The sequence below is a fragment of the Melospiza melodia genome, chromosome 4 (genome assembly GCF_035770615.1).
Source record: "Melospiza melodia melodia isolate bMelMel2 chromosome 4, bMelMel2.pri, whole genome shotgun sequence".
Lineage (NCBI taxonomy): Eukaryota > Metazoa > Chordata > Aves > Passeriformes > Passerellidae > Melospiza > Melospiza melodia.
In genome coordinates, this window is record NC_086197.1 from 73,643,789 (window position 1) to 73,671,359 (window position 27,571).

The window sequence follows — 27,571 nt, forward strand, 5'->3', positions numbered from 1 at the left end:
ATATTTGAAGAACCTCAATAAGTTTTGTGTTTCGCTTCTACATGAGACCTCTTAAGTTCTCTAAGTAAGGGAGTGTGGGTCTGTGGACAGATTTTTTACTTTAACTGGGCCCTAGAAGACCATTAATTCCATACACCTCCCTAAAAATGGAGTTGTTTTTAAGAAGTAGCTTTAGAGGAAATAGTTCGGTAAACGGCAAACACAAAAGTTCAAGAGACACCTAAGGAGTAAGAAGTAGACCTGAAAGTGAAGGACAGAGAACCAGAAGCCTCTTGGTACAGTTGGCAGGTGGGGGCTGCAGTTTAGCCTTGATTTGGGGTAGAACAGAATGGGACAAGTGAGTGAAATGCGTGTAAGAACACAGCTTCTGTGGCCACTTGTAGAAGACTCCCTTTCTGTGAAACAAACTACTGGTTATTTTCCTGGAAATCAAGCATAATTTAGCTGTGCAAATACATACAAACCACGTGCACCTGCATGCTGAACTGCATGAAGATATGAGAATAGGAGAACAAAATCCTCCTTGCCTAGTCAATGCATGACTTTGAGATCAATGCACGATGGATTCCTTCTGAGGGACATGAAGCATACATTGAGACATTGCCTCCCAACCCCTGGAGACTCTTTCACCTCTTGAGAAAGAAAAAAAGAGGACATTTAAAACGTGTTAGAACCTGCATGGGTGTTTCCTGCCAGCATGAAGCACAGTGAATTCTTCAGGGTTTTGGCCATTGTCACCAGAGACAGAAGAACCTGCGCAATACCTATGACAGAGCCCAGGATTGCTCTTTCTGATATCTGTGGTGGGATCTCTCAAATCCTGCAGCAATCTGATGTCTGCAGTAATCATCCCTGATAAGGCTGCTCGTAACAGGAATCTTTCAAAAGTAGGAAAAAATACTAGTCAAAAATAGTAGCAATTTTTAGATCAGTGCTTAGAAATATGTGGGTTTATTCTGTCATGGGTTTTTTCCTAGACTTCTGAGCATGTTCCATCAAAACCAAAAAGTGACAGACTTAATGGATTTATTATCTACAACTATAGCTTGGTCTCCAAGGATCACATGTTCCTCAACCAACATTGAATGGAAGAGGACCAGAAATATACCCAGGATCAATTATAAAAGTAAAAATAGCTTTGCTATTTAAAATCATATTAGTTCTCATTACAAAAGCAAATTGACAGCTGTTTACATTATGAGCTTAAAAAACTCAGACAGTTCCTCCTGAGCCAAGAGCTAAGTCTCAGTCAGAACAAACTGGCATGTTGCCCATAAATACCTTTATTTTTCAGCAACCACCACCACATTACATCCATCTGCCTTCCCTGTCATTCCTTGCTCCCTGAACTTCTTTGCTCTGTTATTTAAAAAAAAAAAAAAAAAAAAAAAAAAAAAAGAATAGGCTGTTTTTATTAACTTGTAAAAACAATTTAGTTTGATTCATCTTCTCTGACCAGAAGAACAGATGAGGTCATCAATCTTAACTTCTCTGTCAGCACAGATATGTCAAATCAGAATTACGTGGTAGGAAAATTGTTGAGGGAGAAGGTGGAAAAAAGAAGACAAACAAAATGGAAGACAGTTCTCAGAAGAGGGGAAAAGGACTGCTGCTGAGCTGCTATGCTGCCACTAGTTGATGCTCTGTCAGGCTAGAAGCTTCATTTTTCATGCAAAATCAGAAAAACTGTGATACCTGAGAAGGTCTGCAGGCTTTTAATCAATTCAGGAAAAAAAATAGAAAATTAAATTGATCCTCCTATGAATTAACAATGCTTTTCATTTCTATAAAAACAAAGAAATTCTTCTTTGAAATCAGTTGCATCCTCTTCTTTTGCAGGATAATCCAGTGGAGGATTACAGTTCTCTCCTGCCTTCACCTGTGAGATGCTCTCCTCAAGGTGTCTTCTCTCATCTTAAGTGGTGACTGGCTCTTTTCCAAACCAAAACACAGAAGACTGAATTTTCTACTATTTTCAGCACTTTCTTTATGCACAACAGATGCATTACCCCAAGGAATAGTATGAGCTCTGTTACACTGTGAAGATGAAGAAATTTAGGCAGTTCCACAAGTAAAGTTAAATCACACACTCTGTCTACCATAAATGTCCCACATCTAGACTTCTGATATTAAAAATATTAACAAAAACTTCAGATGTTCTGTATTACCTTTCCAGCAATGACAGATTAAGTATTGGATTAGGGTGTGTTAGCTCAATAAGTAGTTAAAATTCTCTACTCTGAATTCTCTGCCAGCCAGAAAGAACACTGAACAGCTGATGGATGACCTTTCACTTACCTCAGTGGCAGGAAAGGTTAGCTCCAAACCCAGCACAGCAGCCTGACCACACTTACACAAAGGTGAGCTTTATATCAGAAACTTTTGTAAATACTAACAGGCAAGTGAAAAGAGGATTTTAGCCACTGAAGAATGTCTAGGAATCTGGGAGATCTTGAGGACAACAATACCAAGGTATAGTATGTAGAAAGTTCTATCTTGCAGTATATCTTGATATCCAAAGTAACTTCTTTTCCCCATCCACCATTATCTTTTCTATTCCCTATGGTCAGGGCTTCAGTCAGACCTTTCTCACCAGAAATGTACCTCATTCATGCACTGAGGGAACAAATAAACTGCATTATCTGTGATTTGAGAGGGAGGAGGGCCACATTTAAACAGGGGCAATGTTGCTTATTATTTAAGTACTTTTGGCTTTGTAATTTTGGTCCCTCCAGTCGTTTCACATGAGAGCAGGCAGCAGCCAGAAGCCAGACCCTGCAGAGCACTTCCTGCTCATGTCCCTTCCTCTGAATCCTCCCAGGGAGGAGAGGACAGATGTTTCTGGGCCACTGGTGCCCACAGGGACATTCAAATGAAGAGACCCCAGAGTCTATCAGATGTTGCTGAAAAATTCCAGTGAATGAATATAAATTAACATATTTATGCCAAAAATATCATCCTGGTGGAATGGAACAAGAGAATCACCTAATGTAATGAATGCAGACGTTTTCAGTTCACTGCTTGCTTCCTTAAAATGTTCTGGGCTACTAAAATGTAATTTATATACAGAAGTGTACTGGGTGCTAAAGGGAGCTTTCATAATGCAGAGATTTTATGAAGGTAGAGCTGTAATTTGTGTGCAAACAAGTGAGACAGGTCAATTTTTTTCAAGAACTTCTATAAACAAGGCCATTCATGAAATGCTGAGTGAGTTGGAAGTAGGTGGTTCTCTCAGGAATGCCATCTTACATTTTCTTTAAAGGAGCTTCTGACCATTCAGTTGCTCCTTTGTGTGCCTTTATTCCTTATCTGTGATCCCATCTGTCACAAGACCTTCTTAATATTACCTCTTATGTGACCCCTCCAGTACAAAGGAGATTAAATGTTGATGTGGCACATAACTATATGCCAGTGGGCAGAGTGAGTGAATATGAGAATGCAGGCATGTGTAGCCACACAAAAGCATGACTTTGAAAAAGATGCAACCTCTCTCTGCCTGCAGGGACACCACAATTTCTTGCTTATCACTTTACATCACAGAATCACAGAGTTAACTAGGTTAGAAAAGACCCTTGAGATCATCAAATCTAACCTATGACCTAGCACCATCTTTTCAACTAAACCATGGCACTGAGTGTCACATCCAGTCTTTTTTTAGACACCTCCAGGGACAGTGACTCCACCATCTCCCTGGGCAGATGATTCCAGTGCCCAAAAGAGTTTTTCAGAAAAGCATGTTGACAGGACTGTCCTAACCATCCTTTTTGGATAAGAACATAGACTTTTTTATTTTAAGGACATTTGACTGGTTTTAATTATCAACAGTGGAACGCATTCTAACAGTGGGTTCTTTAAGCAGCCCACTCAGAAAAGCAGAATTTTGCTCATTCTAAAAAGAATTGTGTATTCTATCTAGTAAAGACTTTTATAATTTTACACTCTTCATCCCAGTATTATCACTTATACTTTGTTTTAATAATAGATTGCTGCAAAACCATGAGCAGTTCTTAAATATTTTGCTTTTTCCTTACTAGCTGCCCACTGATTCAAAGCCTTATTTAAAGAGAGATTGACTCTTGTCCTCCCAACTGATCGTAGGCAAAAATTCAGAATCGTATCTGAGCACCTCATACACATTCAAGAATTTAGTTGCACATACTGCCTGTGAGAAGGCAGCTATTACTGTCCTCACCTTTGTATTTGGAGAATTAATGTACTGAAGGACTGAAATCAGATTTACGCTAAATGCCTATTTTAAGAAAAGGAGGATGTGAATGTTACAGCTCCAGCTCTAAGCAGTGATTTTGCAATAATTTCAAGTCAAACACTTGAGATACAGCCTCCAGGTTCCTTGTGATTCTCTTATTTTTCTCCTCCTGGACTCATGAAAAAGCATCCTTTGCTTCAACATCCTCCCTGCCTTCCACTCATTTTGCTATGATTTATACCCAAACTTCAGAAGGGCCTTTGGGCAGCAGGGGATTGAGATCTGAACTGATCAAAGCCTAATGGAGAACTGGCTAAGTAGGGATCTGAACTTGAACTTCTCACTTCTTATAAAGCCATTATAGCAAAAAAAAACAAAAACACCATCTCCATCAATACTTAGACTTAGTGAATCTGAAGGAAGCTTTGTCAAGCAAGGTAAGTTCAAGAAGATACTTTATGGAGGGTCTCATCATTTTTGGACCCTAAATGCTCTCAAAAAGGTATAGGTGATGAATTAGTCTGGTAGAAAATCATGACCATACCCAGGAAGATGGAATTTTCAATGTATTTTCTACCTTGTGTATTTTTATGTGCTTATTATTTACTTCATTTTATGCTGAATTCTGTGGTTTTTAATGCCTCTAATTCTGCCTTGCTCTGAAGCTGCCCCTCTGCCTAACTGCTGCATATTTTATGGTACACTTTAAAAAAAAATTCCTCTCTTCATGTGTCCTCTTCTCAGTACCTCACAGAACTCTCTGTCTCACAGCTTCCACCCTGCTAGTCTGCTTTGCTCCATATATTCGTATACATTCTAGGACATCTCCCAGGACATATTTTGGTTCTTGCTGGCACAGCAAGAGATGGTCTCAGCAGATCCAGTTGTGACATCAGGATAAGTCCTTTGCATCTCACAAACAGCTTGCTTTGCTTACCCAGAAATAGCAAGAGCCAGTTTGTTCCCTAGAGAAGATTCCTCTTCCACATAGGAGTGATTATATTCTTCCTCTGTAATATTCGATCCAAAGCCACAGGTGGTGCTCTGATCTTAGAATGCAGCAGATCTTAGAGGCAGTCACCAGCAATAGCAGCAGCCTTGGATGCTTGAACACTCATGAAACATGCCGAAGAACTTCTCCTTTTTTGCTGAGCTCTCAGCAGGGGCCCCCTCCCCTGTCTCTGGTGCAGCCATTTTTCTTGTACTGTTGCACACCAACAGCAAAACCAGATAAATATTGTACACTGCTTACCTTATCGGGTGTGTCTACCTCACCCCAGCTGTTGGCATGTTCAAGTTTCCCATCCAACTTCTTACCAATGCACACTTCTAGTTATTATAAAAAAATAATGCCTTGCAGAAGATCACTAACCTGTATAATGCCCAAGTCTAATCCAGTACACCTAAATTCTGCTGAAGTTAAGACATAGGGCCAAGACTGCTGAGAAATGTAGAAGGAAACCCAGCCTGGCTTGGCCAGAAACACTGCTCAGCTCTGCCATCTCCTCCTTCTGCACCAACACAAGCAGCCTGTGATCCCCTCCCATAAGCCTGTTATTTACAGCACAACGCAGCATTTCTGCCTTTTTTCCAACAGTTAACCAGTGCCCTTTGTCCTACCAGTGCGAAACAGACTGGGAAGACCTATGGGAGCGGTGCTACCTCCAGATCTCTGTTACCTGCTGTCCCAGGTGGGGAATATCCTGCCCAGCAGCCAGGTGAGGCTGTAGGGCTGATGCTTAGTGCCCCATGGCTCTGAGTGTGTGCTGTGGCTGCCCCTCACAAAGGTGGAGATCAACTCACAAGTGTCCACTCACTGCAGCTCCCCTGCCTTGGGACAGCCACAACACCACAACCACACTACTATAATTAATAACATATTGACCTGCTGTTTTCTTATTCTTTTACAGAATCCACAGCTTCAGAAATGCTGTAAGATAACTCAGGTGTTGTGTTAGTTGTGATATTACTTCTGATTGTTCTATCCCAATCTGCTGAAATAGAAAAACTATCCCACAGTTACCGATGCAACTGAAATCTAGTTCATGCAAATAATAGTGCTTAGTTATAGAGAAAATCAAACATTAGGGGAAAAGACATTAAATACCCAGATAAAGAAAAAAAGGATGGTCAACATATCTACTTCTTCAGAAAAAAAGTAACATTTATTTTTTAATATAATCAAGGGGGGACTGTAGCCAGCTATGCTTCTGCTTTGCATGATTGATGATTTTAATATTTTGATGCTTGGTTGATGTCTTTAATATTTTGATGCTTCTAATTTTTACATCTTTTTCATTCATTTGTGGACATGTGGGGCAGGGTGGGGGTTGTATGCTTTTAAAAACTATTTGAAAACAAGAATACTGGCTTAGAAATTCTTGGAAAGAAGGCAGCTGTGCCATGTAGAAAGGAACAGCTTTGATGTATTCGAGGAAGAGTTCCTGCTGAGCTGGCATTTTATAGTTTGTTTCTGTCCAAACTGAACTGCTTGTGCTGATTCATTAGCAAAGGATCTGCTCTTTGCCAGATCCCACTTCTGTATGCCAATATGCTTTTGCCAGGCACCAGCAGTTCCTCTACATGGCATGGGCAGAGCCTTTCCAACACAGCCATATATTAAAGCCTGTGGCAAAGAAATACCAAGATTGGTTTTGCCTTTAAAACAGACTACTTTGATATATGGAAACGTTTGTTAGAGTTGCACCAAATTCCAAAGATTTTCAAGATCTGCAGTTTGCATGACAAATATGTCCCAAAACCTTCTTTCAGCTGAGCAATGTAAAGATGCCTATTTCTGCATCAAACCTGCAGAGGGTGTTTTGGTCAGATGCAAAGCTGTCTTTGTGCTAGATGAACACTATTTCTTATGTGAAACTCCTGAATCCTCTTCCATTGTTTTACAACATCTCTGACTATCATCCTCCATCTTCATTTTGTTCACCAGCAGCATCTGCCCACTCTTTACTGAAGCTTTTCTTTCACTCAGGAGTTTCCACCTCTTACCCCACATTTGGGGCCATCCTAACACACATGAAATCTTTGTATTTTGTAAAATGTCATCCTTCTGTATCCTTCTGAAACCAAAAAGGGAGAAACTGAAACTTCACCCAGAAACTCAGTTTCTTAGCTTCTAAATTTACATTAGGGTCCAAGTTTCCTGCCATCTGCACTGCTGCCTGCATATGATATTTCCTTTACATAAAAAATAGCTTATTTTCTAATTTCTAAAAACAGCTTATTTTGGCCTTATCAAACCAGTGTTTTTAGTATTTTTAAAAAATGGTTTGTAAATGTGTCTAAAAGGAAAAGGGAATCTATTATCTCTGGTAATGTCACTGGTGTTACAGAAGCGTTTCAAAACACCTTGGTCTTTAAAAGATGCATCTTGCAGGAATTACAAGCAGGAGTAGGAGCAGCAATTGCAGTGATGGAAACCTACAGAGAGCCAAGAGAAATCCCCTGGCAGAGAGGAGAGCCCAGAGCTGTGCTGGGGAGCTGCCATCTGCAGCAAGGAGCTGCTCCCCACGGCGGTAGCTGCGCCTGAATATGAGCCTGTCCTCTCTCTGGCTGCCTTTGAGCTTTTTAAACTAACACCATTGGAGTAGTATAACAACATTTTGCAGGAAAAATACTGAGTGTTGATTATCTGATAGTTTAAACTAGTAGATGTTGGAATGGTTTTAGTATAAAAACATGATAGGAACGCTGGACATCCAGGCTGACTTACACTATTTACATCAAACTCCCTGCATTTTTAACATAGTTTACCTGGAAAGGCTTCCATTAAATAAACTGATTTCACTACATGTCTATTTTGAATTTCTGGAAGTGTAACTGTTCTTGTGTAAGCAAGCTGGATGAGACTGCATATGAGAAGGCACAGAAGTCCATGTTCAGTGTCTTCCTAGATCAAGGAAACAACCCTTTGTTGAACAAACCAGGCACATCTGAAATTAATTTTCTACCTGACCTCCCAAGATTAAAGAGCTTTCCTTGGTCTAGTGTTTGTTTGCAAAATTATGTTAAATTGTCCTCTTAAATGTGTGCATAAGATAGATGCATGTTTCAGTAACTGGGTGATACAGGACTGCTTGACGTAGGGGCAAGGTGATATTTAGCTAAGCATTAGAGACATGTGAGGAGCTGCTGCCTGTCTCTAAACCTGTGATTTACCATAGCAAACAAGGGACAAAAAGGACTCATGATTGTGTAGTTCAGCAGTTGATTGTAACAGGAGCAGACTTTGAATTTCTGTTCTAACTTCCAGCACCATTTCTGCATTCTGCATCATCTGTTGAAGTAAAAAACAATTGATGGGAAGGGAAGCTTGAGTCCAGGCAGGTTCTCTGCGCCCCACAGAAGCAAAGTTTTCCTGTGCTTTTGGGGAAGCCCATGGGTCTAAGCAGCAATATAGCTCTGCTCAAGAAGACAAAGGAGGGACCAGGAAAAAGCTCTAATGTCCAGCTCATGATGCCTAAAAGCCAAATATGATCACATAGAAATCCTCTACACTTCATTTCTTCTGCAAACTTATGGATAGCTGAATTTTTCCAAAAACAGGCATTAAGTTTAGACATTTCCAAGTAGACTACAAGGCAAAAGCAGATATCTTTCAGGGTAATCTAGGCCTAGCTCCTTCCCCCTCAACACCTATGTAAAGGGACTACAGTATATCAAAACTGTCTGTAAGTGGCAACACAATGCTGTACTATCTGTTCAATTAGTTACTCAGCACACAGGTAGACTCAAGATTATATGCTAGGTTGTATTTCCAAGGTCTTCTGGAGGCAGGCCTCAGCTTACTTTTCATATGTTTTGAACAAAATGAATGATGTGTGGGTGCAATTCATGATCAAGCCTGACAGTCTATTAGTTTGGGCCACACAGCTTCTGCTGGACTCACAGCATGAGCAGAGCAAGGGGACAACTGCCTGAAAAATACAGATATCCACTTATATATTTCTCTGACAGCAAAGAGTTATTGATTTCATAACATAGAAATTTGAAAAATGTGCCATTTAAATAGAGCAGGACCAAACATACTCACTGATATATTATCTTCTCCATTGCAAATTCTACAAGTATACGTTTGAGCCACCAAAGATCTAAGTAGGTAAAGATAGAGGCACAACTTCACCAAAAATTGTCATTCTGAGAAATATAAATAGAAAATTTGGAATAGCTGTTATAATTTAAAACCAGATGGAATCTGAGTCTTCAGAAACGTATTTTACACTTTCTACTTCATGACTCCAAGGTGCTGCCAAATTGCATGAGTAGATGGCAGTCAAAGTAATAATGGGCACTTTCACTTGCTCTCCCCTCTGATACACATATCACACATACTTACAGAGCAAGAGAGAGATGATTCATGGGAGTGGAATTTGAATGAAAGAATTTCTCAGCATTTGCTTTGCTATTTTATTCTCTAAGGTCTTCAATTCTTCTAAGAAACAAGTCAGCCCTGTTTTGTTCCTTGACACATCAAGGAACTTAGATTAACCTTGAATTCAATAGAAATTAAGGATGAATAATGACCTTTAAGAGATGACTAAAATAATATTTGTCTTTTAAACACTAACTGATGACAAAGCAGGATTGAGATGTTAAATGATTTTGAGTATGTAAATGCAAGAAAATGCATGACCCCTCAATATGTATCTCCATTTGCTAAACCTCCTTCTTCCCCTCCATGTGGTCATCCTGATACCTACATACCTTCCATCAAGGCAGAGAAGTCTAAGGGATGAAAGAAAAGAAAACTAATGCTACTCCACATATATGCTAATGAACATATGGGGAAATTTTAAAAGAACCACATACTTTCTCATTTTTCTCACATTTTCTCAGCAGAAAGGTTTCAAACCCTCAAGCCTGGCACTTTGAAACCTGCAAGCATTCATTAATTATTCAGGTACCAAAATATGTCAATTTCTCTTTTATATAATTTTGAAATAAATAGGTTTATAACATGCACTAAAAGTTTGCAGCAGTTAAGTTGCAGTTATTCATTCCCTGAGGAATGGAGTTACCAGCTCTCCATCTTGATTTTCATGAAGTCTTCATATTCAACGTATTTTTCTGGCACTTAAAAATATGCTGTCTGTGCTACCTTATTTACTGTGAAATTGATAGCTTGCATTTTCCCACCCAGTTTTTTCTCCTTCTGCAACAAGACCATGTGGCTAAAATTTAAGATCCTCTAAAGGTCCCTTACAACTCAAGCCACTTTCTGATTCCATGATTCTGCAATTCTATGATTAATTCAAAGCAACCACTATATGCATAAATTTTTGGACACCTTTTATGTTAAAGAATAAAAAAATTATTTTTAATTTTTAAAAAATTGTTTTATCTGAAAACACTTCATAAGTTTCAAATATTTAATCAGCATTAGAAATCTGCTTATACATAGTTGAAATCTCTTTGAAGTTATTTCAATTGATCTACTTTTCTGCAATTTTAAATGTCATCAAAATACAGTTTTTCAACAGATCACTGATAAAATCAGAAGTCAATGGTGACAAAAATCAATATACATTGGGTAAAATCATGCATTTGAAGACTCAAGTGTTAGATAATTTCCTTTTTTTTATGCAGCTTATAATGTAGTGCTTTGCCATACTGGAAATTGCAGCTTCCTTGAAATATCCTTAGTCCCTTTGATGTCAGCTTGTAATTTCCTTTACTTTTAGTGTAAATACTTAAGTGCTATTTTACTATATGTTCCAAGTTGATATTATTTGTACTCTCCCATGCCCATGATCCAAGAAAATGTAAACCATGTATATGTTGACATGCTCTCCCAGGTATTTTTGAACTCTAAACTAGAATCTGAACTCCACATATAAATTGAATGTTTAATTTTCCTTTTCAAACTCAGTGTCTGAATCATCTTCTTCAGCTTCAAAATCCAAAAGGTTTTATTTATTCAATAATTAGTAATAACTACAATTTAACTATGTTTTAGGTATTTTATTTACTTACTACTCAGGATATAAATATTTCCACAGTGACAAGTAAAATATGTCATCTCATATTTCACAATAAATAAAACCTGAATAAACATGGGCAAGGTAACAGTTGCTGACTAATTTAACAGATACGTCTCTGAATTTTAAATTTCACTATCAGTCATTAATTGCAACAAAAGTTTTATGATCCCCTTGGTAAACAGCTATGAGTTAATGACAGCCACAAGGTAGGGCAGGTATTCAAGTTCACGAGGTCATCTCCTTTTCCTCTGAATCTGGTTGCATTTTGTTCTCTAGCAAGCCAAGGCAGATTGATTGCAATGAAGTATTGTACTAGTCTCAACTCAGAGAAATCGTAACTAGGAACAGTTTTAACTTATCACTAGATAAATCCCTTTTTGCCCTACATTGCAGATGGAGACTCCAGCATTTCAATGCTTTCTGCACGATCACATGGTGCAGTCTGTGGCAATTTAGCCAGACAGGATGTTTGACTTGTGTTCTATCATTTCATTCTGAGTTTATTTAACCCTTCCTTGACATTGCTGTAACATTGTGGGCAATTTTGAAACCATGTAGTTGTTGAAAATAAAAAGTCGTATTATTTTTCCTTTGAATTTTTCTAAATAAAGATTGCAATTTTCAGGGTACTTCTAGGCTCACACTGGACCTCAACCCATGATTAGCTTCTGCCCATCTCATACAGCATATTCTAACCATGCTGGATTTAAATTGTTTTGTCTGTGGGCTCAGAAAGGGTTATACCCTCCTTAAGAGCAAAAGGCTACTTCAGAGAAGTGAAAATTAAAATGCCACTTAGGTTTCTACATCCAATCTTTTCTTCTCCAGTGCTTTATCCTTTGTCTCAGATTTCCAGAGCTATGACAGGAAAGAATATGGACCTCCAAGGTTATTGAAAATGGTGGTTAAAAAAAAAAAAAAAGCCTACCAAACCAATAATGAATTTATGCTCCTCATATTCTTACATTCATTATGGATTGCAGCTCAGGCAGAACTCATCTGTCCCAGCCCACACTAATATTAGACTGTCCAATACTCCCCATTACCAACCTTTGATTTAAGTCCCTTATAATGTTCTCCAGTTTTATTTGGGCTGGATTTTTTTCATGGCAGATAACAAGCTAAGATGAACATTTCATGTGCCTATATAAAACTTCCATGCTTCAACTGCTAACGAATGATCAATATTAAGAAAAAAATACAACCTGATAAATCTCGTCAAATTTTGTAATAAAATCTAGGCCTTTAGCAGTGGGCTTGTTGTCCTGGAGGATCTGCCTTCCATAGGCAGCCAAACAAAAACTTGTGGAAAAATTCTTAGTGGGAACAGCTGCAGAGAACAGAGGAACATAATTCAATATTATTCATATTTATAAAAGGCACATGACCTAAGAGTTCACTGGCATTCTTGATTCGTACCTTTCTAAATCCTTTGAGTGCTTGAAGTCACCACCTTTGAATTCTGTTAAGGGAAATTTTGTGTGTATGTTGATGTGTGTGATTCAGTTCTGAGTTATAAAATAATCTTTAAAGAGCAATCTGGAATATAGGGCTACATAAACTCAATAAATATCAGCCATAAATGGATCGTATAAAAGTTATATAAGTAAAACAATCGAGATTGTTCTGGTCATTTAAACACCTTAGTTTCAGAGAGGTATGTGAAATACATTGTGTAAAATTGTGAAACAGGTTGTGTAAAATAATATTCTCTCTTCATCTTGCAAATTTTTCCCCAGAATTTAGTATAAAACGTTTATCAGATAATATAGTTCATATTAAATGTAGTATACTGAGTCCTTTCCTAGGAAACACAACAATTATGCTGAGTCCAGCCACTAATTAGTCCAATCAAATGCAAAGCCAGACAAACAATTTCATTTCTAAACACAAAATTGTGAGTAGATTCCATTTTACTTTACAAATAAATTATTCCAACTTGAAACATTTAGAACTGCGCTATTCCTAGATATATCCAAATTCAAATCTAGTTCCTTACTGAGATTTTGCAATACTCTGTTTAAATTAGAGCTAAAAAATTAGCTTAATAAAAGCTAAAACATGAACTATGGTGACACTACTATTGACACTTGAATGTTTAAAATAACATTTGTGTGTATATAATTTTTTTTATATATATACCTATTAAAGCATTGTAGATGGCTAGATAAGTAGCAAAGGCAGATGAGAAAAGCAGACAGATCTTGTTCCTGTTTTGGGTACTAAACTCTTGCCAGAGCCTTTGTAGTTTACTTGTAAAGTCTGCATTGATTTTTGGATGTTGGGACATCTTGATAGCTGAGTTTGGGGTTCCAGACATTTTATTATATGAGCCATCAGAAATTATTTTAGATAACATTGCCTAATTTCCCTCTTATTTTCCATGCTCATACAGAAAGTGAGAACTTCTTCATTCTCTTCAGATTGGTACTTTTTGGAACGTCACAATAATTCTCTTCCCTTGACTTGGTAACACCAATAACCTTGTTATTTACTTTATGGTTTTCCATCTTATAAATCAGGCAAAGTTTCGTAATTATGGCAGGGGTTTTAACCTAGCTGCAGTAAACCTTGCTCCCCATACCTGGATCTGCCCAGCAGCCCCTTGCTCACTGGCTAGCACACCTCCCATGAGCGCACTGGTGCATTGCAAGCACCAAAAAATCTGCCTTTAATTGGTGAGAAAACACCTCAGGCTGCAGCCTAGACCACGTTGGGTGCTTGAGCCAGGCCTCTGATAGTGTGTGAAGGGGTTTGCTGGCCATGGACCTCTGGCCAGGGCTGCCCGAGACAATCAGGAGTCTGAGTGTTGACACAAGGATAAGGATTTTTTTTTTCTATCCCATTAGCATGTTTAGTAATATTTTATATTACTTCTCAAGGAATCTCAAGTTGAGGACAGGTCACATTTTATTTAATATGCACTGAAACTAGAATGAATTAACACAGATACTTCTTACTCTATTCTAGACTAATACTAAGATCTCCTGCTCTTAAAATACAGTCATCAGTCTTTTGATATGACACTGTTTAAGGATATTTAATATGTGTAGCTCCTTCAGAAAACAATATTTCTCCATGCTTAACAAAACATTCCTCGAACAAGAAGTCATTCTGCATTTCAGCCTTCCAGCCTCAGAAATCAACTGTGCTTGCTGCATGTGTGTTTTATTTTGTTTGGCTCCATTTTTCCCTTAGTTTGGAGATCAAAAAAGTGAAGCCATTCTGGGAAAATAAGGCCTGTGTGAGCTGAAAGGAAAAAAAGCGGGGAGAGAATGGGAAACGTTTCATTCCATATAAGTTGTACCTAACAGCTTTATTAACTGTGTGCTTCAGATGTTTTGCATTAAAACTTTATATAGAGAATGCTGAATGAGTGCCAAAATCAAGGGCATTGTTGGATAAATGCTATCACTGTGCCCAAGTTCTGATTTATCCCTACATAAAATTGCTTGCCTGCAATTAAAGGTTCATTATTCTACCCTGAGACATAAGTAAACACCCATAATAAGGATTTAAATTACCATAATGGCTTCTATGAATTCTATCAATTTTAGTTTTCTTATTTTTATGCTTTTAACAGCCATTACGTAGTGATATTAATATTGATAATTACTATGGGCATACATTAAATATTCTGTTTTAGTCTCATCCAGTATCTGCCTGTACTTACAAGAGCCTGACTGTCTTCCACAGTCAGCTCCACCATTTTCTTACTGTATTTTCTTTTGTTCTAGATATCCATCTCTCTTTTCCTGCCAAGTCATGCTATCCTCTCTCTTGTCCTGTGGCCAGCATATATTTTTACAGGGTAAAACACAAGAGGGAAGAAAGGAAGGAGTGAGGAAGGAAAGGAGGGAGCTAAAAGACTTCTGGAAATAAAAGCACACTGATTTGCCAAGTGGAGGGGTGATGATGCAGCTCCTGGAACACACTGGCTTAGAACACTGTGACAGTTTCTTATCTATTTTTTGTTGTATTACCACACATCAGTAGCCTTTTCTCTTTCAAAACATCTCCATTTTGTCTCTGAAGGTGAAATGCCCTGGAAGGCTTGAGCTAAAAACATTGAAGGTTTTTATGTAGACTCAGATTAATGAAGCCATGTTTTTCCAAAAATAAACTAATTTGAAAATGGCAAAAGGCTTAAGCTCTTGTTATTGACTGATTTTTCTCTGTTTTTTTTTTTTTTTTTATTTCAAAAGAGAGAAGTAACCACAAAATTAAAACTGCAAATACTATTTAATGAAATGGGCAAAGTGTAACAGATATTTATCAATTAAGAAATCCAGAGATAGAAACTATCAAAAGTTCCATAACCTTAATTCATTTTTCTAGGCATGGCTATGGGTGATTTGGTGAAAACAAATGATGCTGTCCCTACCCCATGTTTACTGAGCTGCCTGCATAGCTCAAGCAGAAGCCACAGGGAACAGCTCTTCCCCTCCCACTGCACTGCCTGCAGCAACAGCCCAGCTTTGTCCAGGTTAACTTTTTGTGTCCTCACATGCCAGTCTCCTACCGGGGCAATGTTGTGCAGGATTTTATGGATTTTAATATTTATAAATTTTAGAGCTGATGTATACTACAGGACTTTACCTGCTCATTGTTAACTATTAATCATCGCTGTGGGATTGTTTGTGGGGATTGTCAAAGATTCATGCTCACAGGTACAATCCTTGCTAAAATTGCTCTACAGTGTGTAGACATCAACATTTGCTTGATGCAGTTTTCTTTATGCAACATGTATTCCTAATGATTAAAACCATTTATCTCCACTCAATTTTTTGCCTATTAAATAAAGAGCAGTAATTGAGTGTATATTGCCTGTATTCCCAAAGTGCATTTCACCCATGTGATGGGCATAGTGTTTCAATGGCCAGTTCTAGAGCTAAGAAGACAAGAAGTGCCATGATCCAGGTGTCCTTGAATCCACTGTTCTGCATATTTTCTGGTATGTCATAGCATGCATGATTTAATTAAATGAGCAAACACATTTGTCCTCAGGAAAAGTGTACATTTGCAAGTAAAATGCAAAATATTTTTGATACAGAATCCAATTAATTTCTGAAGGCAATTTGTCTGCATATTTGGGTTTGGGTTTTTTTGAAAGTTGGCCTGGTTAATTATGGTAATCCAACAATATTACTCTGTCTTCACTCTCATATTAAAAACATACTTCTGCTTAAAGAAAGTTCCTTTTATTTTTCTCCTCAGGAATGTATGTGGTTTGTACTGGATCATAGCTGGATATTTGTGAGTTTTGGTTAATTTTTCTTGTCAGTAGCCTTGAGGGGCAAAAAGGGATTTAATCAAATGATTTAACATTATCTAGGCAAGAATTAAGTAGCCATGTTCATATTATTCTTATGAGAACTTCATTACCCCAGTGAGAATATTTATCTGAATGAAATGAACAAGATTAGGCTTTCTGATTGCTAACTAGTTTATGTGATGAAAAAATGGATGCCCATGTAGTTGGAATATTAAAAACTGAGCTAAGGACAGAATTTTGATTCAGAGGATCATTCTTCTAATTTAAGTGACTGATAACTCATAAAATGCAATGGTTGTTTCTTATAATGCAATCTAGCTGTTCATCTAATTCAAAAAGAAATTTGTCAGTTAATATGTAAATTTTAGCACTTTTTCCCAAGGAATGTCTTTTGATCTCCTTTGTACATACAGGGTTGCAAGCTCAAGGCATGCAGTGACAGGAGTTTCTCCATTAATCAGAGAGAGACACGACTAACAGTTGAACCATCTGGAGCAGTAAGACCTGGGACAGGGTTACAGAAGAATCCACTCAACCCTGAAAATTCAAAACTAAACTGAGACTTTGTCCTTTATTCATCAGATATCACAAGTTCTTGCAACAGGTCTTACATAAGGTTCAGCAGATGCTGTAATACATAAACAAATAGTATTGGGCTAAGAGAAAAAAAAGAGTCAATGTCTTGACTGTGAATGTCTTTGGTTTCATGAATTTGGGTTTATTCCTTAAAAAGAATTACCTTTTCAGTGGTGGCGGGTAGGAAACAGTTACAGAGGCTCACTGTTAAAAGACACATTTTCTGCCACATTTAGATTTTTACCCCTTAGGCAAAAAAAAAGTGAATGTTCAGATTACTGTGATTATTAAAATTAGAATGCAAATACATATTTGCAAAGTAGCCTTAAAAAGTCCATCAAAAATAAAACATAAATTTTATTAAGCCAAACCAAGCACAAAGCAATTTCTTCTGGAAGAAATTCTGTGTAAATCTCTGGTTTATGTGGAAGATATTTTAATTAGCTTTTGTAATTATCTTCCTTTTCTCTTAGTCTACATGTCAGTGTATATCCAGAGAGCCAAATTACATTTAAAATAAAAAATGAAGTCCCACTATCTCTTTCATCAAACTCAAGGAGGCAGCGACGAGACTCACATTTCATACAGGATGCATCTGCAGAAGGAACTATAAATGCCAATGCACATTCCCTATGGCTCAGTGCTTCTTCTCCTGTTAACTCTGTCCTGTTATGAAGTAGAAATAATGTTTCAGCTTTGCTTCTCAATGCTTGTCAGGCCCTCCAGAAGGGTTGTGGCAGCGCTGCATGATGAGCTCAGTGCTCTCAGCCAGCTGGTGGCATGGGGTGGCAGGGGACAGCCAGTGGAAAAGACAGACAGTGGTGGGCAGCTGACAATCCAGACATCAGCAGGTCATCATGAACTTCACTTGTCCCTAAGAACCAACAGAACTGTAGCTGATTATTTCTCAGAGCTGGAAACTGGGATTTTGTGGTCCACAGCCTGAAAGAGCTCCAGGGGCAGCGGTCTGTTATGCATCATTACCTCCTCTCTATTCTTCAATAAATGAGAAATAAAACACAGTGAATTATAGGATTGAGCAGCTGAACCTGAGTTCAGCCAACAGAGCTAAGACTCTCTGCAGACAGGGAAGGGGGCTTCATGTGTGCCTTTGGACACAATTCTGTCTTTGCCTGACCTCACCTGTTACCATTTTCCTGGGAGTGTTTCTCACCTATCATGTGCCTCAGTACTCCTGGTTGACAGCAGGAATAATTGCAGCTTCTGGAAAACCACTGGAGCAGTCCCTGTTGGCACCTTTTCTGACTGCTGTCAGGCCTTGAGCCCTCTCTGCTTTGCCCACATTTCTCTGCCCTGTGTAACTCCTGTCCTTGCAAGGAGTGAGCCCTTCTCCCATGACAGCAACAGAGGGCTAGATCCCTGTGTGTGAGTGAAGTGGGTTCCTGACCTCTGCAGACACTCACTTCCCAATGGAAGCTGAACATCTCAAAGTTTTGTGCTCTGCCCAAAGGAATTTTATATCCATCAGACTTCCTTCCACTGAGAACAAGTATTTGCCAACTATGTTACAGAAGATTGGCTTCAAAAGAATTTTGGAAGGTTTTATAACTAACTGCAAAAAACTGGTTGAGCATTCACCCTTGACCAGACTTCAAAAAATAATTAGGAAACTGACTTCCTAGATTTCATCTGATACCCCAAAAATACAGAAGCAGATGGGTGAGCATATATCCAAGACAGCCCAAATGTTTGCAGAGCTGTGTTGGGACCTGGCTTGACAAGCTTGGGACCTCCACAGGACACCCCTCCACCCAGTGCACACAACATTCTCAGCATCAGCGCAAGCATAAGGGCACAAACAGCTCAAAGAGGGCGAAAACACCTGAGTCCAGCAGTGCTGTGTGCAGCCACAGCCACAAACCCCTCAGCTGGACTGATCTGCAGGCTGAACTGGAAAGACCGAAGGGGAAAAGGTTGTGCAGAAGCAGCAAGCAATGAGAAGTCCCACCCCAACCCTCCTATGAGCATTTGTTTCAAAGAACAGCTGTTTTCTATAAAGCTGGCTTGAAAATTGGTATCTTCCTACTTCTGAGAGAATTCGTTCACTTTATCTTTTTACTGGCAAAACTACTGTTGTTTCTTTACATTCTTGCCAGCCCTGCAGAGCCACCTCAGCACTGAGGAGGTGAACCAGAGTCTATTTTGGCATAAAGCAGAAAGGACACAGCTTGATCTCAGATCCCAGGGTGGATTTTCAGTGCTGGCAGTCAAGAAAGTCAAGGTTTTATTTATAAATTAAAAGAGGGGTCAACAGGAAAGTCACTGGAGAAAAAAAAATAGAAAACCAATATGAAACCCTACCATGCCATTTATAGTTTCTTTATAGATGAGAGCATAGTTTGTGGAATGTAATTTGAGTTATAAATAATATTTTTGTTTGTTTCAGCCAAAAAGCTGTAGCTCATTCAATTAAGAGAATGGATGTGTTTATGTGGTGTTACTCATTTCTTCATTGTAAAATATATCTATGGAAATTTTCTTGCAGTGGCAAGTAAATGGATAATAAAAGGACTTTCATAGACTTCTTCCAGTAAGAAAAATACAGAAAAATACCTGAGGGTCGTTTGATCACTTTGTTCCCTTAAATCAAATATCTGCAAACAAACAAACAAACAAATCCGATGCCAAAAAAAAAACAAAAAAAACCTCAAACCTGAAAAAAAAAAAAAAAACACAAAAAAGCCAAACAAATTTTAATGAAAAATAAGTAAGGGAAGAAATCTGCATTGGCAGATTTGGTTATGGAGTTCCATGTTAAAAAGGGACTATTTGTACAAATCTGGAAGAGAGGCTTAGTCATTTTTAGTCATTTTCTAAATCAGTTCAGCTCTCAGGGTGTCCCATTCCCTTGGGCGGTGTGAGGAGCAGCAGTGAGCAACATAATATTATCTCAATCCTTAATGCTCGCGTATTTCAAGCACCAATGATGAGGAATTACATGTCAAACAGAAATGTTCACTACAAAAGAGAATGAAACATTCTTTTTGAAATATTTCAATTGAAAACACTATGCAAAAACACAGATACAGCAAGTAATAAGTCCAAAAATCCTAGATGGCAATAGCAAAAGATTCATGTTACTTCTCTGAGCTATATAATGCTGAAATTTCCTTTCTACAAAGCTGATGATTTTTCTTTCTCTTAAAAAAGTTAAGAAATTCAGTTTTAAGAAAAATAAAATGTTAAGTACTATAAAACAATAATTCTAACACCATGTTGCAATATGCCGAGTAGATTGCTTCCATCAGGAGTAAGGCAGGTGGGGAAAAGTCAAGATGGAATACATTCTTGTGAGGAAAGGATAATGAGGGATGGGGATGTGATTTTTTTTTTAAATGGATTGAGTTCACCCAACATCTACAACATGTAAAGCAGAAAGTCATGAGCTATTTCCACAGCTCTGTACATGGCTGTTGTTTTGAACAGGGAAAAGGCAGGGTGTGGGAGACAGAGTGCTCTCCCTAATGCATCCAGAGACCAAAGAGCAAGCTCTGGCCTGTCCTGGTGCCAACAGCCATTTTCAATAAATATAAATAGTTACAAATAGAAACTCTGTTGGATGCAGGGCCTCAAAGGCAGCTGAACATGATGCTGGCCACATCACACCTATGACTGTCACTAGTTTCAGAAAATGGTACCCATTGATTGTGGTTATTTGGAGAGCCATGTAGGCAGACATTTGACCCATTTTGCTACAGTTTGTGAAGGGTTTCGTGATCTGGAGTTCCAATAGCAAGTGCAAGTGTGGTTATACCCCTGTGATAGTTAATCACAAAGGTCTCAATCTAATATAAGAAACTCAATGCCATGGTGACTAGGCTATATCCATGAGTTAAACTGAAGTGTGTAAACCTGGATCATGAGAAGTCATCTAGAATTTTATTGTTTTTTAAGGAACATATTTTGGCCAGATTATTTTTACCATTTCAGTCATCTGAGGACCATAGCCAGCAACTCCTTGTTTAAGGAGCTCGTAAACTTGGAGTAGGTGTATTCTTTAACCAATCAGCCAGACAAAAAACCAAACAAAAATACAACTACAAACAAGCCAAAGAAAACCTAGGAGGACTACAGATATAAAGAAGCCAAGGAAGAGCTCAAATATGCTGTGACAACCTCTGCCAGCACAGAGTTACAATTAACATTATCCCTTAGCTGAGCAAAGGGACAGTCAAAACTGAGCACAATGAGCTGCTTAAAGGAAGTTTTGAATGATAGCTAAGGTGGAAATTGTCACACAGCTTCTCAGGCAGGCATTTTGTGGCTGGGTTTCACCCATGCTGACTGAACCACCCCTTCTTACCTGAGCAGCTGCATGTTTTGCACCAATAGATAGCCTGGACAAGGGAATAAAAACCAGAGATGAAATATAGCTCCTTGAACACCTCTCTCAGGCCCTGGGACAGTTGGCCTCAGCTCCCACCAGGATCAAGGCCCCATCCCAGGGAACACAGAGCCAGGGCAGGAGCTCCACCAAGGAGCATTTGGACCCCAACTCATGGGTAAGGTGAGCCCTTGACCCCCATCATAATCAGGGTTAGCTGGGACCACGTCACGTCCCCATAGCACAGGAACACCAGGGACCAACAATTCAGTCACTGTTCATCATCCCTTACCCCAAGTATAAACAACCCTCTGGGAAAAAATATGGTAAATCAATGGGGAAATGGTGTTGAAATAAACTTTGGTGTTGAAATAAGTTGGAAATGGGGGGATGCATTTTATCAGTGGATTTTTAAACAGATTTTTTAACATCCTCAATGAACAAACTTGTTAGTTTGTAAGAATAAAAAAACATTTCCTTCTGATAAAATGTGGGTATGCAGATTGACAATGAGGTTTTCGGGCTAAATAAAGTGCTTTGAGGTTTTAATTAAACCTCTGTTTCTGCTACCAAAAATATTCATAATTTATTTAGGATTCCTGCATTTCTGTACCACAGAGACAAAACCTTGAACAGTGATGGAAGAATGTATGGAGACAACTTCATGTGGCAGTCCAGAATACTTGTTGTCTTCTTTATCAGTCATCTCAGGCAACGTGAGAAAATTGGTGCTCCCCCTCTACAACTGAAATCTGGGGAGAGACAACAGGGTTGATTAATATCAAGAAAAAACCCAAAGCAATATGATCACTTAGTTCTCCTTGCAGGAGTCAATTCTGTCATGAATTATTGGGTAAAGTATAAGAAAGATACAGCAGCAAAAGTTTAATTCCCAGAGGTATAGCAACCCACTGGATATCATCAGGATCTCACCTTAGGTACTGCCAAAGTGGTTTGAAGGTAAAAGTGAAAACATTTAAGGGAAAAAAAAATCCAAGAAGTAAGTTTTTAAATACAATGGCAGTTTTTTTTATGCAAAACAAGAAAACCAACCTGCATAAAGATAAATTGAAGGGACATACACAGCTGATAAAATTCAAGGTGCAGAGGGATACTGAAGAGGAGAGAGTGAAGTGTTTAAAAGTGGGGAAAAAAGACTGCTTAGGAGAAAACTTACTTTCAACTTTAACTGTTTTTTCAAAATTCTGCTGAATATCTTATGGTGAACATTAGTATTATTGCAAGATCTCAGAACATCAGCAGGAGGTGGTTCACAACAGACAGGTGAGTTCCCTGGATTCCTACTGAGTGTAAGGATTCACAGCAGTCTTTGTGAGGACCTCAATATTGTGTTTGTCACTATTTTGGCTACAGTGAATTGGGGAATTATCTAAACTTATACTTTGAGCCAAAAGTCATAACACAATGAAAATACCTTCCAGTATTTTATAATAAATAAATAATAATAATAATTCATATATTATAATAATATAATCTCCAGTAATACATTAATTTACAAAGCATCAATTGATGCTGCATTTTTGTTATGCTGTATTGCGAAGTGGTTTTGAAACACAATTTGAATTGATAGATGTTTACCTCATATTCGTGTGTATTTCTTCAGAAACATTTGCCGTATCTTAGAAGCAGCATATCTGCAATGTGATGCAGGGGTTGCTATGGTGAGTTCACATCTCTTATTTAATCCTGTACCTGAGTAAATACACATTGTAACAACCTCTGCTAAAGGTGCTATTAGTAAAGTTATGTCAGCATTTCTATGAAAAATACTTGTTTTCCTGTTATGACTTGGCCAAAAAACAAAGAAACATATTCCTAAACCAAATCCCCAGAAGTCCTTTGTACTCTTCCAGTATATTTTTAGCACAGCATCAATAACTTTCTGACGTCTTCAGTCATAAAAATCAAATTAAAAAATCAATGCATTTATTTCTACTCTTTAGTAGTTAATAATTTTGATTACAGTTATGGTATTTCTCATTTAGAAAAATGCTTAGGAAAATTTGGGGGTTAGTTTTCATTTCACTGTTCCAGTTGGTACCAGTGGTCATTCAGTCAGGCATTAATTACTGCACTTGTTTTACAGCCCATCTGTACTGCCAGAGTCACATAAAGACACTTCTGTATAGGGGAAAACCAGGTCTTAGTTCTTGTATTTAATTATTCAATTCAACTAAATGGTATCAGAAGTATAACATATAGACTCCAGTACACTCTTTTTGAGCAATTATTTGAGTGACTTTCCAGCCTAATGCTTGTGAAATGAGTGCTTAGTTGGAAGTAATTGAATACTTTTATCATTTTGGCACCTATTTACTGTCCTAATCATTTGTTTTGAAAAAGAGTGAGTAAGTTTCTGAGAATATTTTTCTCCATGAGCTAGCCTGTGTACGTCAGGACAAAAATTCTTGTATGCATTTTTAGGTTTACCTGATTGAATGTTTTCCTTTCATTGGCATTTTTAACAAACTTTTGTGGGAAATGTCTATATTTGACAAAATCTCTTAAAACAGATAATAATATTTTTGAAGCAAAACTGCTACAAAAATGTTTCTAAATACATATTTCACTACATTACAGGGTTCACTCAAACTGTAGGTTTTAATGACCAGGGTGAAAAAGTCAAAATTTACCATAAGAAACAAGTTTATCCAACTTGTCCATAAGGTCTGATTATTTTCCTGGGACTTGCATGTATGCTTTCATGTTGACCTTGTAAAAACTGTACTTTTAAGTGAAACACTTTCTTCTGTGCTTCATGTCAGCCAGTAAGAGTGGATGGTCATTTATGAGTGGATAAACAGCGTGGCTGAACAAACACATCTTCCTCAAAAGTCAGGAAAAACATGGTTGGGTGGAGCAACTCAGATCATGAATGTACATCATTAGCTGGTAACGAGGAGGGAAGGTTATTTTTAGAGAATTTACTCTAGTATTCTGAAAGGGAGAGTTGTGACAGGTTTTAGATGTTGCCCTGGCATAAACCATAGAAGCTTGGTCTTTCACACAACTTAAATTAGAGCCCTTCACATTAAACGGAGTCATAGATATCATTGAAATAATGCTGATGGTGTTTTGGGGAGTAACTCCAAGTTTTAAATGCTATGGTATTTGGATGTTACTGCACAACTTGTTGCTCAGTTCCTGCATAGGATAGATCTCAAGCTCTACAAAACCAAATACTACAGCACTAGAAGATGAGATGTCCTTTCAATCTTCTGCTGTAAGGCCTTCATTCCAAAGACAAGCCAATACCTGACATTGAAATATTAGAATCAAAAGCAGCAACACTAAAAATTTTAGAAAATACTGTTCAATAACATAAACAAAGGAATAGCAGAACAGAGTGAATTTTACTTTTCTTGTGATATGTGCCTATGAGTACAAGATGACTAAGGTACCAGCCTACCCACTTTTCAAAAGAATTATCACTCAGAAGACTAGTAATCTTTTTTTTCTTTTATTGGGATGCTGTATTCATATTTTCCATACCAATTATCTTCAGTTGTATTAATGTACTAAGAAATCCTTCTAAGACAATAAGCATGTTGTTCCTTTCTCTTTTTCTTTTACTTATGCATAAAAGAACTGGAGCAAAGCAGGATTGGAATGAATGAAATAAGTTCTACATTTAAGGATCTTTATTGGAAAATTTTCACACTCCAGAGGTAAATACTCATGTAGCATCAGCAGGGTAAAGCCTGGTAGCTCTGTCCATCTCTTGTATGATAAGACACAAATGAGTTTTCCAAATAAACAGATCCCAGAAAACAGCATCTGAACTCTCTGGAGAAAACCAAGGGAAAACAGCATGGTTCACCAGAGCAACGTGCTAAGAGCCACCTCCCACCATCCCTTAGGCAGTCAGGATGTACCTGTTGGAACAGCTCTGGCTTCCTTAGGGCCATTACCTTTAGAATACATTCAAAGTATAACCTTGAGATGATAAAAGTATAGAATAGAATACATGGAAGACATTCTAAAAAATCTTGGTTAAAAATTTGTACCAGCATGATAGCATTTGCTGTATGTATCACTTTTCTGAGTCACAATAAATTGTTTCAAGGTTATTGGTACATATTCATTGCTTTTCCTTAGTGGTAAGTCCAGAACTTCTTAGCGACAGTCATTGGTGGCTAAAATTATTTGATGTTACCTTCTTTATTCTTATGACAGAAAATTTCAGGTAAAATTAGAAATGCAGATTCCAGACCTTGGAAGCTGTGGAACAGACACCCATGGTGCATAATTTGACATTATTTTCATCTACTAATGTGAACTATTAGAACCAGAAAAAAAAAAAAAAACACAGTATGATGATTTTTATCATTATTCACATGTGTAAAACATAGAGAAGGGAAAAATTCATCATCTTGTCAATATTTTGAATTTCACTTTCCTATCATGGAAAACACAACCTTGTGTAAAATAACAGATGCTATATCATATCATGCTAAAGAGCTCAAAGTTTGAAGGAAGAAATAAAAAATATAAGAGCTATGTAATGAAGAAACTTCTAAAGAATGTTTAAGAATATTGCATTAAGTTCAGCCATCCAATTAAAAGATGAATGTTCATTAAGCATGTTATTCAGCCAAAATATTCTACAAACACTAACTGACTTTCATAAAATCATTGTGAAATGTACAGAAAATTATTGTCACACTTTCCTTCTCGTCCGAACTGAAAATAAGGTGTTAAAACATTTCTCACATCACTACCTCTGGTGGGTCTTGAAAATAGTAGTAATAATAGTCAAGATTACTATCTGGTCTTGATGATTCAGCTTGGATTTCATAGACACCATGGACACCAGTTTCTCTATTCACTATTAAACCATCATTTTGCTTCAAGGCAAAGTTTTCTTCAAAGTAAATAGAAAATTTCAAAACATTGCAACAAAAGCTATAACATCTTGTTTTCCTAGAAATCTAAAAACTTTTTTCATTTACAAAGTACCTGTGATTCCTAATACAGCTCATTTCATCTTTTTTTTTTTTCTTTAATTTATCCAGATATTTGATCTAAAATTCAGAAATAATTTTTCAGAAATTATTGTTAAAGTCATTGCAGGGGATGAGAAAAGATGGGGTTAGTTAGCCAGAACCAGAAAATTCCACTATGAAACCAGACCAATATCTAAAGAATAAACCTGTGTTCCTCAAGCTCACCACAAGTCTTGTTAGAAAGCATGGTTTTACCTTTCTTCTTCTAAAGCAGATTAGCGGGGAGTGTTCTGATTATTGAAACTGAGAGAAGCAAAATTGCTGGATGCTGCAGGAATTTGATTTTTTAGTGTATTTCCTTTTTACAGTAAAATATTTGGGGATGACAAGGCTACTCACACAGACCTTTGCCAGTCATAAGACTCTAATCTGAATAAATATCTCAGAATTCAGCCCATGTTTCTAGTTTCTGATTTATTGCCTACAAACTCCAAAGCAAGTGAAACACAGAGCAAATAGAAGTCTAAGTGGCTCATGGACATTTTAGTTTTGTTTGAAACAGGTGTCACAGGATTTCCCGCACCTTAAAAGCATGACTCATCTTGTACCTTTTTGTTTCTGTTTTACAATGGAAAATGTCATTCCTACTCTGAGAAAGTTTATTTTTGTGTCACTCAGTGTACCCTCAGATAAGATCTTTCTCCATGCCAGAGAGAAGTTTGTCACGTGCATAAATGCTGCCCACGGGAGTAGGAGGGACATTGGGCCAAGTCCTTTCTGGCAATTTACACCATTGGCCAGTGGTGGAGGAGATGACACCACCTCAGCTATGATCATTCCCAATTCCTTTGGTTTTGGAGATAGAATGGTTGCAGAAACAGTTCTAGAAGAGCAGGAGCACTTTAGAAATTTCTTCTGCCAATTAAAGGTGTTCACTGGGTGAACGGATTCGTATCCAGAAAATGGCAGAGGAAAGGCTAAAACAGAGTCCAAGAAGAAAGTGTGAAGCATCACTGGCTCAGGAAGCACAGATTTCCCCCCTCTAAGTGAAAGCATCAAACTCAGCACAGAACAGGGACATTTTAAAAAATCTCTATTACCACTGTTACTATTCAAGATGCTGCATGAAACTTGGTGGTAGCTAGTCCAGCTGCACACATCATAAAACCCATATTAAAAATCTCAGTTGTTTACAGCTTAACA

General features: G+C 37.8%; 1 long non-coding RNA gene across 1 annotated transcript; it reads right to left on the bottom strand.

Moving 5' to 3' along the window:
* Window positions 1–17,024: 17,024 nt before the first annotated feature.
* On the bottom strand, window positions 17,025–22,377 carry LOC134417675 (uncharacterized). The gene is made up of 4 exons (XR_010027607.1): window positions 22,335–22,377; window positions 22,029–22,153; window positions 21,381–21,414; window positions 17,025–18,052 (listed from the first exon to the last, which is right to left on the bottom strand). It is a non-coding gene; the product is annotated as an uncharacterized LOC134417675 (long non-coding RNA).
* Window positions 22,378–27,571: the final 5,194 nt, after the last annotated feature.